Genomic DNA, 19,146 nt, shown 5'->3' on the forward strand with positions numbered 1-19,146 from the left:
ACCTCATCCCAACCAGGCACAGCCTTTCTGGGAAAGAAACTGGGGTATGTTGCTCAAAGGTGAACGTAACACTCATGGTGAAATCCTCGGCTGTGACTGGTAGATCAGTCCACTAGGCAGAGCAGGCATCATCTCTAAGTCCTAGGCAGATGCAGATTGTGGCAGCTGTGTCTTGAAAGCAGGAAAGTTGCTAATACCACTGAAAGGCTGTGTCAAGGTCCCAGGCTGGGGCTGTTAGTTCAGAAGACAGATCAACAATGCAGCTGGCAAATGTCCAGCATGCAGCCCCCCAGCCTTTTCCAAGCTCCACATCCCCATCATCACTCTTCTCACCTTCTCTCTCAGTTCTGCAGAAGGTGCATCCACTTAGCAGTTCTGGGAAGGGGAGCAGGGGCTGCCAGGTCACCCCAACAGAAGCTCACTGCTCTGCCAGTGTACACTTCCTCCTTATCCTTGCTCTCTGCCTCTCAGCATGAACCTTCTCCATCTTCAAACCTCACATATGACCACAGATGCCCAGAGCTCTGGTGCTGTGGAATGGCTGGTGAGAGATGCAGCAGCAGAAGGCAAAGAAGGAGTCATGAAGAAAATGGGAGAACAAATAAAAAAAAAGCACCAGCCTTCAGGAGAATTATGTGATTTCAGACAGTAATATCAAATCCCTCACTTCTGTCGTCATCAGAGCCTATCCTCATTGGCTTCAGTGGGCTTTGGATTAGATCTGGAATCAATATAAAGTATTAAAAGAGAGAATTAAAAGGTAGCAACTGCTTGGCCAGTCAAAAGTGATCTTGGTGCTTGAATGATGCACCCTGCTCAGCAGTCAGCTGCATCACTCTTGGGCTATTTGCTTTCAGAGGATCTGTCTGTGGGTGACAGTGACAAAGAGAAACATATCTAAGGGACACCCTTTGGTCTAGAGCTACCACAGGGCTTCTCCCTGCCAGCAAGAGCTGACTCGAGACTGATGAAGATGCTCATTCTAGATTGAAATACTAAGTTGGCATCTACAATGCAGTAGGCCAAAAGAGAGGAGGTCTGCTCTTTTGTGGAAGTGCTTGTGCTGAAGTAAGCAGTTCTTTTTGCCAAGTCTGCAAAAGCAATGACTGTCATAGTCAAAGTCAAAGGAATACTGTCAATTTAGCAGTAGCTTGGTTTCTGAAGAATTCCAAGTCAAATCTGGTAAAAGCACTTGTTTAATATTGCACAGTTAATACTGAAACCAGATCCTATGGTAAGATTGATTTCCAGTTTCTCTCCTTCTCCATTCCTTGTAAATGTAAATTTAAGAATAAAATGTAAACTCAGTAATATGCTTCAAAGTAAAAGTCTAAAAATCTCCAGTGTTCCCCAAAACCTGATGGCACATCTTGCCCTCTGGTATAATCTCTAAGGGAAGTTTGCTTTGTGAGCTCCCCAATGAAACATACAATGATTAGTAAATGAATCTGCAGACTTTTGAATAGTTTTCTACCAGTTTTTGACTGCTGGCAAATCTGGTATTTGTTGCATTTGTCTGAAAAGCCTAGGCTTCTTTTCTTGACTCACAAAATAGTCAAGGGCTGCATTTCTTCAGCTAACTATTGGGCATCTTAGGAAAAATGTGTTAATGTTTGTCACTTTGCTGTCACATTTGCCACAATGCAGTCTAAAGCCCAAAGAAAATCTCTGAGCAAAGTATAACATTATTCACTCCAATGCATGGCCAGGTAGATGTGTTCATGACAGCTCACAAATGTTTCTGAAGAATACTTGAGAAAGAGAAATGCCTATACACAGGTAAAAGAAAACATCCCACAGACTACCTCTCCTTTTACAAGCTATTGAGCTCAGTGCCACACCAGGTTCAGAAACTGTTCTGCACAATGCTTGGCAAAAAAAACCACCACCATGTCTTCAAAAGGCACTTAGACATAGAGTAACACTTCTCAAAGTGTTACTGACTCTTTACTTGCTTAAAAGAAAGCTTTCAGGCCATCACAGAGAGGAGGGAAGGCAGCAAAGCTATATATAAACCCTTCTTTCCTGTGCACATTGAGCCTGGGAAGCAGGATAGCCACAGGACAAAAGGGAAATTGTGCAGCTCCTTCTGCTAGAAGATAGCCAGCACTTCCCTGTACCCCCTGACTGGGCTCAGAAGATGGGAAATGTGGGGATGCTGGAGCTGCTGTGGAGAGCCCAATTCAAGCTGATCAACAGCACTGTCTTTCCCTCTCTCAAATGATTTCAGCAGGTTTTCAGTTGGCGTTTGGTTTATGTCCTTCCAGCGTTAGGGAATGAGCTTGTGGTCAGAGAGATTCTCCTTTGTCCCACGCTGAAGCCTGCTGTCCTAACAGAGGTAAAGCCATTTTCACCACTGCCATTAGAAGCACCAAGAATTTGAAATAATTTTGAAACAGCAAAGAAATGGTTATCAGTTTTGTCTTTTTAACACCAACAGTTTAAATAACTTTCACCCTTAGCTCAAGGACACTTGCTCGTGTTAACTGTTTTCAAGGATCCTTTAGGACCTTCAGGTAGACAGAGAGGACAGTGTGCAAACAGAAAATGTTGAGCATAAGAAAGAAAAAAATGAAGATTTTTTTAAGGCAAAAGTAAACTCAGCCTTGCACAGTGGCAAACAGCAGGATAGCACAGTCAGAATGCAAGCAGGGAAGCTGTGTCGTTTTACAAAGGCAAATGTGATAAATTGCTTGTTTATGAATTACTTAGGGCTTGTAAATATAATTTATGAAGTATTTATTATGTACAAACATCAAAATCATATGTCCCCAAGGTTGTGATCTGTATATTAGCAATGACACTCAGATTATTGCTAAGTGTTACCACCGGGCAGTTTTCATCATAATATTTTGTTAGCAATAACAATGTATTAATTTAGAAGTACTTTGTGCACTACCCAGGCTAAGTGGGATCTGCAATGATTATGCCATGGATGTGTCAGCAATATGTCATCTGGGTCTCTGGGAAATGTTAAGAGCATGCACTCTGCCTCCACAGATCCTGTGGTCTAAACTTTCAGCAATTTCAGAGGGAACGGGACTGAGCCTTCCACATGCTACTCTGCTCTCTCTCCTGATCTGATCCTGCTGTGTCAGGCTTGAAGTTAAGGATTTAGAAGCTCTCTCCATGGGTCAGAGCTTCATGGCTCCTTCTGGCTGCTTAATTCCCTGAACACAGGACATCTCAAAGTGCTTCCTCTTCTATTTGTACTGCAGCTTGTTATTTTAGTAAACATTTTTTTTCAAGTCACCTTGCTTATCCTTAAATGTTGTGAGCCTTGAAGGTAATAGGCAGTATCTTTCCATTATGACCCTAGAGCCTTTGCATGTGGAGGTGTCCACAGTGAATTAAGGCTGTCCTTACAGCTTTGATACTGCTTCACCTACATTTTTCCTATTTATCCTGGAAGAGTCTCAGAAGACCTGGAAAATGCTTATACAGCAGTCACTTCACCTGCTCATAGGAGCAGGCGCTGCTGTAGCTGAGTGTGGTCACCTCTGAGGCCTTGCGTACAAGCAGCTGTGCACACAAGATCAGAAACAATGACATTACAGATATAAAATGTGTCAGAGGACCTCCTAGGTAACTTCCAAAGCCCTTGCTCACAAAGGGGACAAGCATATCAAGCACTGAACGTGGGTAAACTGCACTGAGCAATAATTTTGTCTCCCAGCTGACTGTCATGGTCTCCTGTGTTAAGTGGTTCACCATGAGTACAATTTTGAGAGCCTTTGGCCTGTTTTTCTGTGCCACAGCTATTGCTTTTACAAAGATATCTTTCTTCTCTTTCCAGTACATTATTTTTTTTTTAAATTTTAACTCTTCTTTCACCTCTACCTTGTTTCCCCAAAAGCTGCACTTAAGAGTGATTACTCCCCCAGTGGCAAAATTGCATCACCCCTTAAAATCCATGTTATATTTGTACATGAAGAATTCACTGTTGGATTCCCCCACTCTTTTTTTTTTTTAACTGAAAAATGAACAAATAATGAAGGGAACAACCCCCCCCCCCCCCCCAAAGCCTCAGTATTATTGTGCTGCACAGCAGTCCTTGAGACAGCGAGTGCAAAGTGGGCTCTCCAACAAAAACGCTAGAGGAGGTTAAAAGAAACGGAGGTGGGTATTTGTCATTACAAAAGGCTTAATGTACAGAGCTGGTATTAACCATGGGGTGACATCCTGTGTGTGTCTTTATACACCCAACCTTCAAGTCTGTGGGAATTTCTAAAGTGCAAAGAATGCTGAACCTAAGCCAGAATTATTTGTAAACATCGATAGATGAGATTTATGTAACGGGCTACTATAGATTTATGAATCCAGGAAAGGGAATAATTACAAAGGGAATTAAAAATAGTTATGAACCACCAAAAAGCCTGTGCTTTTACCTCTTTCTCTGTAACAGAGTGTTACACCCACTTACTGTGTGCCAGTTCATTCTTCTAGGTAACTAGTAGGGCCAGGAATGGGGTCTGCAGTTTAAAAAAGAAATTTTACTTGGTAAATACTTCTCATTGTATGTCCAAAATAGGTTTTAGATTGCCTAGACAAAAGGCTTATGCGATTTGCCCATACATCTAGCACAAAAAAATCTTCTAATAATGTGTTTCAGTACAATGCACTTCTTTGGAGAGCAGGAATAACTAAAAATAAGAGAAATGTAAGAACAAAAACTAAAGCAAACCTACCACTTAATGACATTTATTACCAGCAGAACATGTAATAGGTTGTTGATAAAGAGATGCTGTAGAGCTGGAAGATGTGAATGCTGAATGAATGGACTTAACTACTTCTAGTTACCCCACAGACAATTATTTATAAGGCTAAAGACAGAGTAAAATCCAGTATACAACAATTAACACAATTAGAAACAAGAGTCAAGGAGGAGTCAAGATGTAGCTCTGTAGTGGTCAATATTGTTGTTACTTGTGGGACCTGTGGTGGCACTGGGATCACGTCAGTGAGCAGGAAGAATGCCTGGGGTCTTTAGGGGCTTCTAAGTATAGACCCAAAGCCAGGTACAGGTTTTTAGCAGGTTCAGGGAACAGATCATAGGAAAATACAACAGGCTAAAGGAAATCTCTGTGACTGTAATAACAGTGATAACTTCCTTAATAGCAACAATTTCCTTAATAATAAGGAAGTTATATTCCACACCAAAACCAAAACTAAACAACCAACCAAAAACAAACCCCAACCAAAAATCCACAGCAAAAAAGGAAGCAGTAACACAATTAAGTTTCACGTGAGCAAATCTAGAGAGTGATGTGGGGGATAGGTGAGAAAGGTGAGTTTTAAAATGTTAAGTGAAGGATTTTGTGAAAAAACATGCAAAGGTGCAACCTTAAGGACACTCAAGTGTGTTTTATTAATTGCAAAGATACACTGATGTGCTATCATGGGATCCCTGCTTGTTTGCTTGTTTCCTCCTGTCATTTTCTGAAATTAAAAGCAGTAATTTTTCATGGAAGTAGGATTTTCTCTGCTGTCTGAAGCCATTTTTTGGTAGATGAATTTTAACAAGCTGTTGGTAAAAGTTTTTGGCTTCTGCAGCTAAACCCTGGGCTTGCTGAAGTCAGTGTTCATTTTCTGTAGCTTAATGCCCGTTTCCTCACAGGATAATCTGTGTGCCAGAGGTCTGCTGGATGGCATGCACAAGATCTTTCCTGTGCATTTGGCTAAAGAGCACATGTAAAAAATTGCAGATTTTATTATCAGTGTTAGTTTACAATCACACTCATTAATCACATCAGAAGGAAAAGGTTTATATAAATGGCTGAAGACACTCAAATAGAAACAAACATGTTTTGTTATCAATTCTCATATACCCTTCTGACTGCTGATCCAAGTGAAAACTATACTGTTTAATTTAGAGCAACTATGACAGCATACCCTTTATGGAGGGTAAATTAAATTTTCATTTAGATTTTATTTAGGGATCTCAGGAAGAACAGTTCAATCCTCCTGTGTTTTGCCTATATTCACATAAGACCTAGGTGTACAGAGCCAGATACCAATAAACTACTCTCAGAGCAAGAAGGGTTTGTAATGTTTTTTTCCAGCTCAGGAGGAATCTGTTTGAGAATCAGTTCTAAGGTACACCATAATATGAACAACTTTCATTAAAAGACCAACAACCTTCAGCAAGCCTCCTTAGATAAATATGTTTTGGAAGCAATAAAAGCACTGCAAGTACTGAAAGGTCAAGCATGGAACACATTCATTCTGTAATAGATAACAAATGACTTCCAGTTCGGGCAAATTATGTACTTAATACAAATTACTAATAGCTATTTGTTTTCTGAACCAAGTGTCTGTGATTTTATCCTCAGATGAAAAGACAGAAAGAATTTAAGATTTTGCCAATAAGCTAAAAGGATGTGAGTGCTTGTGACCCACTAGCTGCTGGCTTATGTTATAGTGGTTTTGCAATGTCACAAGTATTTTGCATAAGGAGTGTTTACATTTATTTATATCTAAGCTCAGTGTTTGTTTTTAATGCTATTTAGAATGATCTCTCATAGTAAACATAGATGTTACTCAGAGAAAGCATAAATCAACCAGTACTTCCATTTAGATACTTACAGTTCCAGCAACTTCAAAGCACTCACTAAACACAGCTGAAGACAGAGCTTAGTTACATCATATAGAGTGGTAATAACAAGCTTTTTTCTCTTTAACCTGTGATTGTTTGTACAGAGATGGGAGAACAAGGGAAGAAAAGTAAGAAGTTTCTGGCTTAATTGCAAAAAGAAAATAATTATTGCTAAGGAAGGCTTTCTGCTATGCTAGCAAAGGAGGATGTTAAGAAAAATTTCTGCACAGAGAGGGTTATCAAACATTGGAATGGTCTGCTCCAGGGCAGCGGTGGAGTCACCATCCCTAGATGTGTTCGAGCAGTGTGTGGACCTGGCACTTAAGAGATATGGTTAAGAGTTGCTCTTTCAGTGCTGGGTTGAGGATTGGACTGCATGATCTTTGAGGTCTCTTCCAACCAGATGTATTCTGTGATTTCGTGAGGAGCACTGATGTGACCAAGCTTGATTCTCAGAGGGGCTGTGCCTATGAGTATCCAGGTAACATCAGCCGGAGTGGTGACTGCTCCATTCCCCTGGAAAATGCCAGGAGTAACCAGCTGCCCCAAGAAGGTAAATGGTACAAATCTGAGAAATAAGAATGAATGCTCCTGGTGATATTTTTTCTTTTGTTAAATGGTGCCATGAACTGACCAGCTTCTGGTTCTGCATAAATAATTCTGGCAGCCTCAGCATTAGCTTGACTTTGACCCTTGGCTGGCATCAACCAAAGATAAAACATGAGTTAAAATACTTGGGATCTTTTAACAACAGTGTTCAGAGAAGCGTCTTTTAGTGCAAAACAGAGGAGGTATAAATAATTTAAAGATTATGCTTTTACTCAACTGCTCTTCATTACAAAGAAACTCTTGGAGATGCAGGCATAAAAATAAACATTCAGCGGCAAATGGGAATTCCACCTGATGTAAAATAACTTAAAGTGTAGAGGACAGGGTTATAATTTTCCTTAACTTGAAAGAGATATGATGAGACAACGTTTAGAAAATCTCTTTTAATTCCCATGCTGATAACTGAAGACACAACATCATACATAGAATTAAGGATGAACTATTCTGTTTTCTAGACTATGAGAAAAATGTGGGAAAGCTTGAAAAGTTATACCCCAGGGGCAATGTTCAAACTAGTGTCGTTCATGCTGCATGCATGTACAGAGTGCCATTAGAAGCTGCCCATTTCCTCCTAAAAAGCAAAGGAGCCTCCGGTGCAGTACAGAGTGGTCAGGACTGAAAGAACCCCTGATACAGCTCCCTGCCCTGAAATGTGGATCTAGATTTGACAGTCATTATGTTAGTCTACCTTTAAGGTATTGAGTTGTATTGCAGTACAATGTATCATATGTTTAAGACCAGGCTGGATGAGACTCTGGCCAGCCTGATCTAGTGTGGGGTGTCCCTTCCCATGGCAGGGGGGTTGGAACTAGATGATCCTTGTGGTCCCTTCCAACCCTGAATGATACTATGATAAATCTCAAGCCACCTTGAGAGTGTCTTGATGTGTCAGAACAGGCTTCGTATCTGACTCATCAGTTGGATTACAGAAGACAAAGGCAATTAATCAATTCCTTTCTCTAATCACCTGAACTTTTGTGGATAACACATCTTGAAGCTTTGATTACTTGTGTACCCTTTTAGAACTAATTTCTACAAATAAATGTCAAATGTCAAATACATTTTATTGTCTGGCATCAGTGTAGAGAAGGAAGAGCTTAAAGAAGCAATCCAGCACCCTTACTTATTGGGAAGCAAATTAAGGGAAAACTCATTTAAGAAAAGAGACAAGGAAAAAAAAGCAGGGGGAAAATATCAGAAGCTAATTTGTGGACACTTCCCAGAAAGGTCATGGGAGGCAATGGAAGGAATGAAACTGGTGATGCAAATCAGCAACACAGACAAACATCCCCAAAAATGTAATCTTCAAAAAAGCAGCAGGCGATCAGGCTGGGGTGCTGTGAGAATCCACAAACCTCTTACGAGTGCAATCAGCAGCTCCACTGTCACACCCACACAACACCTCTGCCTCCAAGGAACAGAGGCTTACAGGAGGCTCAGAAACTCCAACTTAACAGTGAGTGCCTGCCTAAAAAAAAACCCCAAACCTGGCACCCAAGCCTTCTATGGCTTCAAGCTGTGTGAGACCCCAGTTTGGTGAGAGCCTGCGAAGTTCGAATTTGTTTATAACAAGACAGATGCTGCTGCTGATAAAATAACTCTTAGGTGTAAAGAAAGAGTGGTCTGAAAATCCAATATGGAAACAAGACTGTTGCCTCTCATTGCTAAAATTACTCTTTGCTCAGTTTTGGAAATAGTTCTTATTGCTGCACTAGGAAAGAAAGAAACCAAAGGCATTTAGAGCAGCCAGGATGCTTGCAGTAAACCGAAGCATGCTGCTGGATTGCTACAGATACACAAACATACTAATTTTTTATGCAAACAGAGTGGCATGTTGGACTTAAAATGGCCTCTATTTTACAATACTGCATGGAATTACTTCTACCCATGCTTTTATATGTTGCACATGTAGACTCAAAGCTGATGTGTTTCCTCCCCATCACTGCAATTGTGACAAGACCCAGAATTTCAGCTCCCTCAGGTTTTCCATTTTAATCCTGGTAAATTTAAATTGTAGTATTACACTAAGAACATAAACCATTTCCCCCTCTGCCTTATTTTGGTTGTTCTAGGACACATTCTGCCCTGTAATTGATAGCGTTTAAAAAGAAATCTATTCCAGCTATTGCAAACACAAAAATATTTTTGAGAAGAAAGTGCATTTTCCTTTTACAGAGAAGGTAAATAATAGTGCCCTCTGTGAAACAAAAAGGTTTAAAGTCATAGAGAGGTAACAGAGGAGTAAATATTTTTCCTCACATTAACTCCATATTTCAATTTTTTAGCCAGGCCTGTATCAGTATTAAAGGTTTCTTTCCCTATCTCTTATACCAGGCAAAGGGCCACCTTCTACAAGCTCTAGTGCTAGTTTTGAGCTAAAATTCCCTCATGTAACATAGCTGCATGGTCCTCATCAAAGCCTTCAGGCACCATGTGGATAAAAACATTCGGAAGAGCCTCCTGAGACACCGAGCATCGATCCCCTTGGTGCAGCAGGTCAGAGCATGGCTGGAGTGCACAGCTCTAGCAACAGCAGGGAATGAGGTGGAAAGGGGGACTTCACCAGAAGTATTTAAACAATATTTTCCTTACTATGCTTAGTATGATGAGAATGTAATAAAAAAACATGAAGAACAAACCTTGTTAGATTACACTTGCTTTGATGGTAGTTCATCTGATGGGTGGAGGATGCCTGAAGCTGTTCTGAGCACAGCACTGCTGGGGTGCAGCTGGGGAGAGGGTTCACCTCTGGTTTGTGGCTTTGCAAGATCACTACGATGCTTGAGGGATAATCCCACCAGTGCCACATTAAGAGCTCTCACCAGGTGCCCAGGGGCATCCATGCTCTTGCACAGCAGCAAGTGGGGATCATGTCAGTGTTTACCAGTATGGCTGAAAGGTGGCCTTGAAGGGAAAACTGTGTGGTCTGCTTGAACCAACATGGCATGAGGCAAGAACACGTGGCTCATAGAGAGCAGCCACAAGCTCCCTGCTCAGCTGGGTTTGTTTCACTTTGGCTCAAGCAAATCCACACATCCCATAGACAGGCCTGTCAGGCCACTGAGAGCAGGATCCTGGCTTTGGGGATCTGTTTTCCCTCCAAAAGACTAACTTCACAGGTACAAAGCAGTCCAAACAGCCTTCTGTTCTCAGTGTCCAAGGCTGGGTGCTCTGCTCTGCTACCAGCCGAGCCCTGAGAGACACAGCCACAGCATTCACAGCATCTGGAGGCCTTGGGAGCATCGAGAGAACACGAAGTTCAGCATCCATCTTGACAGCATGCAAGCACCACATGAGAAGAGCAACACACACTTGGACGTGCACCTGGTTACTGTTGTGGTTTCCTCCAACACACTACCGAAGGCTCTAACATGCACGCCTGGGCAATTTAAAAGAAATCTCTGTCATGTTTTACTGTATGTGATGATCAACTCACAGCTGTGTTCACAACTGTCTTGACAATCAGCTCCTATCTGCCTGTCTTCCAAGGGCGAGTTTTGTCCAGCTGCTTTGGTGAAACCGAACAAAGGACAGAAAAACGAACAAGCAGAGCACAGAATTCTCCAGCCAGCTGATAAATAAAGCACTTCAGCATCTTCCAGTTAAGAAATGATCAAACTGGAAAGCAGCGTGGGCTGTGGGCTGACAGGAGCCTAGTCCCTCAAGCTGTACATCCTGTGCTGGGTGACAGGAGGCCGACCGTGAAGCCAAAGCCGGCAATGCTGCTCTTAGACGACACTTCAGACATGGATGTGACAGCAATATGTGTGTTTCAGGATCCGTCAGAAAATCTAAACTTCAGCAGCCGTTTAAATACAGCAAGGAAACCCACGACGCCGGGCCCCGCCATATCCCTCGCCACCTGCGCATGCGCGGCGCACACTCCCTGAAGGGGTAGGAGAGGCTACCCCAGCCCTCTCTGCACACACACACACCTGGCACCGCCTCTTGCGATTGGTGGCGCCCCCGTTGTTCCCGCCCCCTCGGGGAACCACCGCGCTTGCCATTGGTCCCGCGGGCCGGCGGCGCTTCGCGGTTGGCTCCGGCGGCGCTGAGGGTCGGCGGCGCTGTGGGCGGGGCGGCCCGGCGTTCGCCGTGAGGTGCGGGAGGGCTCCGGCTACCGCTACCCCTGTTGCCGCCGCTTCCGGGTCCGTGGTGAAGCTGCCGCGGAGTGCGATGGCGTAAGTGCGGGCGGGCCGGCGGATGGGGGCTGCCCGCGGCGGCCGCGGCGGGGGCGTGATCTCCGTTCCCACTGTACTCGGCCGGTGTGCGGCCGCCGCTGTGGGCTGAAGGCGGTGTGGAGGGGTCGGCCCCGCCGCTATCTCCAGACCTGGCGGCCTCTGTGAAGGAAAAATTGTACGCTCGAGCGTGGGGCGGCTCTGAGGGGCGTCAGCCGCTTCCACTCTGGGAAGAGCCGGGCGCTGGCGCGGGCCTCCGCCGTGCCGGGGGCTGGGGTGGGGGCCACGCCTCCTAAGCGCCCACCGGTGCTGAGGAGGAGGCGATCTTCGTGTGTTGTCACCTTCGCCCAGCCGGGCGTTATGTACCGGAACCGGCGTGCTTCGGTTCTACCGTCGGCCCCCTGTGCTTAACGTCGCAGTAATGCCAGAGGAAGCATCTCCGGCTTCACGGATTCCTGTTTTTTCCCTTTGCGTATGTTTTTTTGTAGACTAGCGGCGTGCAGAAAGTGGTAAGGTTAGGACAGGAGTTGAGGTGCTTCCAGTTTGGTTTGGACTGAGAGGAAAGTTTTGCTTTCCCTTTCCCTGGATGGTGAAAGACCGTCTTGGTCAGTGCTCGTGATCCTTAGAAGGTTTCACACCCGCACTGATTTAACACAAAATTCACCTGCTTTTTGATGTGTCAGAAGCTGTAATGATATTGTGCTTGCACTTCACATTGTCAATGAAAAATATGATGTGATTTATCAGTATAGCACGCTCTGACATGTTTAATATGGTGGAATTGTATTTTAAAGATGAGTGTATAGCCAATATCCTGGTAACAATCTACCTCTCTCTGTGTTTCCCACCTTAAAACACATCTCCATAGCAACTAAACTTTGTGAAAACTTCCAAAGCTGGTAGTTTACTGCAGCAGACTTATCTACCTGTGTAATTTTATCCCTTTTAATATACAAAAAGACCACAACTGTTGCCATGGGAGTTGTTCTTTGTGTAATTTAAATAGCTAATTCTATTTTTCTGGCTCATTTTTGTTGTAAGTGTGCAGGTCTTCTTCAAATTTTGTGTGTGAAGTATAATGACCAGATAAACAATCTAGCCAGAAATTTTGGCAACTGAGAAGAAAAGCTGGAGTGTAGAAGGGAAGAGTCTTCTTGTTTGTAAAAGAGTGCTGTGAGGGTTATTTAGACGATCATTGGTAAAAATATTTAAGATGAGATCAAGCAGTTGCCTCTAAAAAGGTGTTCAGAGGTGTTTGCTTAAGATCATGGCCTGAACTGGCATGCATGAGTACATTTTGGTCATGGTGAATTGTCTTGGGTTGGTTGGGTGGTGTGTGTACAGTCAGGACCTCTCTGTGGGGAGTTCACATCCTCATGTGGGACATGCTGAAGTAACTCACCCCTTTGGCTGTGCTGATAGAAAACTTTGGCATGTGAATGGTGCATCAGCTGCTCTGTGGAAATTGTCCTTTTGCATAATTTTATCCTGTGGGAAATAGACAAGAGGGTACTTTGTTAGCAGTCTGCAGAATTATCTTGTGTTTACAGTGGTGTGGAGACATGTTACCTTCCCCTTGTAACTCCTTATCTTCTTACGTAACTTCTGATAGAGCACTTGTTGCTGCGCCAAAATCTTTAGGTTGACTGCGGACTGAGACAGGGTCTAATGAAGACTTTTATGTAGCTCACCTAAAGGTGGTGGCATATGTACCCACGAGACTGATTTCTAGTTTGATTTATGGCAGGTTTCCCCTGTTCCCCAGTTTGTGGTAATGTGTCAGAGGAGAAATTTAGAGGAAGTACTTCTGTAAAACTTCAACTGTATGTGTAAGATTTACCTCTATGAAGTATTTCGGAAGTACAGCGCTGTAGTTTGAATCAAAAAAAAAAAAGGAGAGGAAAAACTAAGTCCTTTCCTTGTTTTTGAGACTAGGCCCAAAAAGGGATGTTATTTTTTTTCCTAAGTTGTTGTTATTTGTTTCTACTGTTAAGAGCCTTTAGGTTCTGATGTTTGTGTTGTGGTCCTGTGGGTTTTGGGTTTTTTTTTTCCCCACTTCTGTGTTGTTTGTTGTTTTTTTTGCTGCAGCATCAGAAGCTGGCAATATAAGCAGGAAAACAACCCTTTTCCCTGAAGAAGTCTGGGAGGCAAATCAAAATTAAATGAAAAATCATCCAAAGTTCAGTTTGACATTCCAAGGCTAGCAGTTGGGGACTGTTGGTCGCCATGGTGGGAGTCTATCTTCGGTTTCTTCTGTATTGAAACTCATGTGCTGTACTACTAAAAGTAAATAAATAAAAATATCTCACTGCTGCTGGTTTGGACACAGAATCAGTAGATTTCTGTTGTAGATGATTTTTGCTTTTCACTTCTTTTGGACATTGGTAGTTACCTAAACAACTGAAGCTAGATTTGTCTCCTGTTTGTTTCTTGGTGTTCTCAGAAGAGTGTGGAATATTTTACTTTTTTTTCCTTTACTGTAGTTACTTCCATGGTGGTTCCTCTTTCTCTGTTGGGTAAAATAAGTCTCAGCAGGTAGGCTACTGTAAAAATGATTTTTATCTTCTACCTTACAGGTCTTTTGAATATACTTCAGTTTGGATTTAATGTTGAAATACATGCCTTATTTAGTCATGTAAGTGACTGTAGTGCAAATGATGTTTAACCAGGGCAGTTCACACACTCAGTTTAACTAGGTGTGACTCTCTTCTTTCCTCAGTTTTCAGTTGAGCTGTTTCTGTTGGAGGCTGTAGCAAGATTTCATAGATATAATTAATACAGAAGTTTAGTTTGTGTACAGTTTACTGCTGTTGTTACTTAAAGTCCTAGCAGAGGGGGAAGAAAATTAGCCTGAATTTTTTTTTTCCCCTTAAAAAAAAGGACTGCTGATCTTTAATTGATGATAAGGTAGAAAGTCAATGGAACATGTCAGGTGGCAGAATTGCTTTGTGGGTGCTGCCCCTGTGCTTATTTTTGGTGTGCATGTGTTTGCTGAGAACTGCTTTCTTTCTCTTCCTTCCTCTTTCTCTTGCTTGTTGATTAAAGAACAGCTGAGCTTCCTAAACTGTGTTGGGATGAGTTTGAAGCTTTCGGACCTAGCTGGAGTGTTTTGGGAAAGATGCCAAGGTTGGCAGCTTTTTGTTTTGTGAAATGTGCCTAATGTGCGTCTGGGTGCTGACAGTGTCATGATATCTGCACAGGAAAATGCAGCGGAGTTGTGTTTACGTTTGTGAGACTGCTTTCTAATATTTAATTATCTACAGCTCTGATTTTGTAGTAGCTGTTGCCAGAGAGCCTTTGAGAGAAAGAGACAGAATGGTTAGAATGCAAAAGTGCTATTTCTTTCCTTTTCTCTCAGGAGCAGCTGTGGGTATGCTCCTCTACCTGAGCTATGAAGCATCCAGGCATATTATTGTTAATTTATTTGGAGTAGGGGGATTTATCTCTTCTTGTTTAATGTGTCATTCTGGGTGTACTTGTACAGCAGTTAAAAGACAGTGGAGTGACAAGTTGCCATTCTGAGGATACTTAAATCCCAGTTAATCTCTAATAACATCTGTATAACATTAGTTACCATATATTCAATAAACACTTGATTTCTGTGAAGATCTGAATATGTCTGCCAAGTTTGAACTCCTGTTTATTTCCCCATGCTGAATTCAAGTAATAATATGGATGTTGGCATAACTCAGTATTCCCCCTTTCTGCTTCATAACTCTGTGGAAGTTTCTTCTCAGTATCATGAAATCCTAGGTGTTTTTCCCACCTTTGGATACCATTTTTCTTCAGTTGTTTCTACAGGGTGTGCCAGGAAAAGTGTGTTAAAGGATGTAATAAACAGGCATTCCTTTCTCTCTCCTTTCCTTCTGCAGCCCCAGAACCATATTATCCTAATGCTCTCAGGCACTGAATAAAATGTATGGCCTTCACCCTCAGTTATAGGTACAGGACAGACTTTTCACCGGTGGGTTGTTGCTCCCTGGGCCACTGCTTTCTCAGCCAAGCAACTGTAGTCTGGTGACCTGACTGGGTCGTTGGTGTTTTTGGTTTGTGTTTTTTATTTGTTTATTTTATTTTCCTCCCCCCCCCCCCCTTTTTTTTTCTTTCTTATTTTTCTTGTTTTCTTTGGTTTTTTTTCTGTCTTTTTTTTTTTTCCTCCCCCCTCCTCCCCCAGCTCTGTAATATATGCATGCTTTCTCTAAATTTTTAATGACTTTGTTCAAGCAGAGGTTTGTTCTCTGTGTTAAGTGTTAATGTGTCAGGCTGAGGTTAAAACAAACGTACCTCTTTGGTGTGATTGAAGTTTGTTTCTAAAGATTTGAAGCAGCTGCTTTGCAGTACTTAACTTTTTAGGGATGTATTTGCTGTGAAAATTGGATGGACTTTGGAATGCTGGAAGCAGGCTGGAAATAAAATGCATCCCTCAGGATTATAACAGAGAACACCAGATTCATGTTTGACATATGTAATTAAAATTAACTTTTTAAGAAGTCAATATATTGAGTGTGTGTTTCTGCTCTAAAGAAAGCCTGTTTGACCAGGAGGAGCAAAGCTACAGCAATATCAAACCCTCACATCTTTGAGCCAGTCTGCTGTCTGCTTTGAACACTCTAATGCTCTAAACATGCACAACCTGAAAAGCAGGCCCTAAGTACTTTGGTTTGGGCATCATGAATAAAGAATTTGGTCTTTATCTCTCCTTGCTTCGGGAATCTCATTTGCAGAAAGAAGACTATATAATGCCCTAAAGGGCAGCTGTGAAGATAAATATGAATATTGGGGTTTTGTCACTTCAGTGCCACAGAATCTTCTCCTGTCCTCCTCCCAGGAGAAAGCTAATGTATTTTCTATGTATCAGCATGGTATGTGGTAAATGAAAGACACAAGTAACGGACTGAATCCTAAAAATGTGCTTTAAAAAAAAAAAGGCCCCGAAAAAACTAACTGAACCGAAAAAAATGTAACTGAACCAAAAAAAAAACCAAAGAAACCCCAAACCCCCCATTCTAAAACTAGGAAACCCCAAACCACCACCACAAAACAAAAAACCTACCTACCCCAAACCCAAAAAACCACCCCCCCGGCCCAGCACAAAAAAACAACCCCACAACCAAACAACAAAGCAGGGGTGGAAGGCAAATAACACACTTAATGATTTTGGGACTCTGGCATGTTAACTGAGCTCATCACCACAAATCAGTTTCCCATCCATACTTAGGTCTCGTCCTTTCAACTCTGTCTCATAAGATTTGGAAAGTACACTGTTACTTCAGTTGACTACAGTAGCAGTCGGAATGTAAATTACAGGCTCATCAGTCTAAGGGTCAGTGTTCCTGGAGAGTGCAAAAGTTAATATTTTGTCAGATTGCAATTTCACCCACAGGAATAAATGTAACAGAGTGGATGAGTGCAGGGAGGTATGATATGTAGGGCATGGAAGATGACAGCAGATAGGTATAGAACTGTCTACAGGAAGAAGTGCTGGTAATTGAAAATAGCTAGTCTCTGTCCTGGGAAGACTGCATCTCTTCCTTTTAACAAGCAAGATGATCCAGATCCAGCCTCTCCATCCTCCTTGTTATATAAATGCAGAGGGACATTATAAATGGTGTGTACTACTGAAATGTTTGCCTGCATCCTCTACTACACTAATTCATATGGCCAAAATTGCTTCATAAGCTAAGTGGATTAATCACTTGTTTCCTCTGAGAGCCCACATTGAGTGCAGGTGTTGCTGCTGCCTGTTTGTGGGTGGTTACCCTTTCATTGTCATCATCCTCTTCCCCAGGTGACTTGATCAAGGGTAAAGGGTACCCTGGCAGAATAAATAATCAGTGTGGCAGGACATTGAACTATCAGCTGTGAAGTTCCAGAATGATGTATTGATGCATGATGATTGATGAGTTTATTTGCAAGTAACAAAATGTATTCCAGAAAACTTCTAAGGGTATCCAATTTATGATTATGGATAGTGATGAGAAGAAATGATGAATGCTGTTGTAACTATTTGTAGCTAAGAGTCCCATGACTTGCAGTCTCTGCATTGTCTTACCACAATCCTTTTTAGAAGATAATGATATTTAATGTCCTGTCTCAGTATTGTGTAGCATTGGGTGATACTTCTTAGGAAGAAGTCAGGAGTTGTTTTCTTGAGGGATTAAATTCAAGGTTGTATTTAAGTGATAGGCAGTCCTCTCTCAGTTGATAGTGCTTCCATGGTGGTCTGGATCACAAAACAGTGACCCTATTTTCCCTTGGTAAGAAAGGGGGCAAACAAATTCTTCCTTCATGCTGAAAGCTTGCAGTTACCCTGTCATTCACGGGTTAAAGACGCAGAGGCTGCCTGCAGAGGCATCATCTGCCTTATAATGCAAGTTGACACATGGGATTTTTATTAAGGTACTGTGAATGTCTTAAGGCAATGGCAGTGCCATTATGTGATTTAATTTGCTGTTGTAACATCCCTTCTAGAACAGGGGCTGCTTTTCTAAAGTGTGTGTATGTGTGTGATGCTTACTGTTCTGCTTTGTAAGGGAGCTAAGTTGGTAGCTTCTTCATCATCACTACTGGAAGCAATGTCCAGTGTTTTGGTATTGCTTTTTTTCTTACTGTTTCTGTTGCTTGCTTCCATGTTCTTTCCTCCCCAATTCTATTCCCTCTTACAAAAGAGGTAGCAAAAAAATTGTTACTTCTCCCAAGTACCTAGCAATAGGATCAGAGGCAATGGGCTTAAGTTGTGTCTGGAGTTTTAGATTGGATACTAGGAAAAATTTCTTTGCTGAAAGAGTGTGGAGGCTTTGGAACAGGCTGCTCAGGGAGGTGATGAAGTTGCTATTCCTGAAGGTGTTGAAGAAGCCTGTAGGTGTGGTGCTTCAGGATACAGTTCAGTTGTTGTGATAGTGGGGTTATGGTTGGACTTGATTATCTTAAAGGTCTTTTCCAACCTTAATGGTTGTATGACTATTCTTGGGACTCTACTCATGTTTTAGTCCAAAACATAGGCTTGTAGTTCAAGGTACTGTATTTACCCAAACACAGAGGAAAAAGTAGTGCATTAGAGGCATTTCCCCCCCCCATTTTTCCTTTCCTTTTTGTTTTATACTTATACTAGTGAGAGAGGTAGTATGGATATTACAGGAAAAACTGGATGAATTGTTGGCTTTAGTGCTAACACTTCCAGCTATTGACTATTCCAAAGATACTATGCTGCTCTCTGACTAAGGTCTTCCCAATGTTACTTAGTTTCAACTTGGACCTCTTGGAGATCATTGGAAGCTTCCTAAATGAAGGAAATAAAGTCTACAATTTTTTAAACATTTTTTTTTTTGAGAGTTGAATACTGAGAGGAAGACAGGCTGCCAAAGGTGTTTAAAGAAAGAAAAACCCACCCCCAAACCAACAAAAAAAAGAGCAGTATTAATGCTTATCTTCCTGTGAGAAGGCTTGACAGATAAGCGAGAAGACTTCAAATGAACCTAATGCGAGTAAAATAGTGCTATGTAATTACAGATATTACTGAGTTGAGTTACTCCCTGTTAATTGCACTTAATTAGCATAACCCAGTTGCAAGGTGATTTATGGGCAGTTTGAAAAAGTGTGTAAGATCAGGACTGGGTACTGGGTTTCTGCTTTCCATAAGAGAAATATTGTGCAGTCACTTCATACCGTGATGCAAATCCACCCTAAAGCAAGAGAATTAATGGACACAGTGGATTAAGAGGTTATGGGAATTTTCCATAGCTCCTGAAAGTGCCTGCTTAGGCC

General features: G+C 42.1%; 1 protein-coding gene across 11 annotated transcripts in view; it reads left to right on the forward strand.

The window, feature by feature from the left end:
* The first annotated feature begins 11,287 nt into the window (after positions 1-11,287).
* The window catches only part of BLTP1 (bridge-like lipid transfer protein family member 1), a 99,631-nt gene continuing 91,772 nt past the window's right edge, over positions 11,288-19,146 (forward strand). For all 11 annotated transcript variants that reach the window (XM_068153971.1, XM_068153969.1, XM_068153970.1 and 8 more), the window contains exon 1: positions 11,288-11,385. The gene's annotated coding sequence lies outside the window, so the exon portion shown is untranslated. The remainder of the gene's footprint in view (positions 11,386-19,146) is intronic.

The sequence above is a fragment of the Melanerpes formicivorus genome, unplaced genomic scaffold (assembly GCF_026170545.1).
Source record: "Melanerpes formicivorus ecotype bairdi unplaced genomic scaffold, bMelFor1.0.p_v2 SCAF_27, whole genome shotgun sequence".
Classification (NCBI taxonomy): domain Eukaryota; kingdom Metazoa; phylum Chordata; class Aves; order Piciformes; family Picidae; genus Melanerpes; species Melanerpes formicivorus.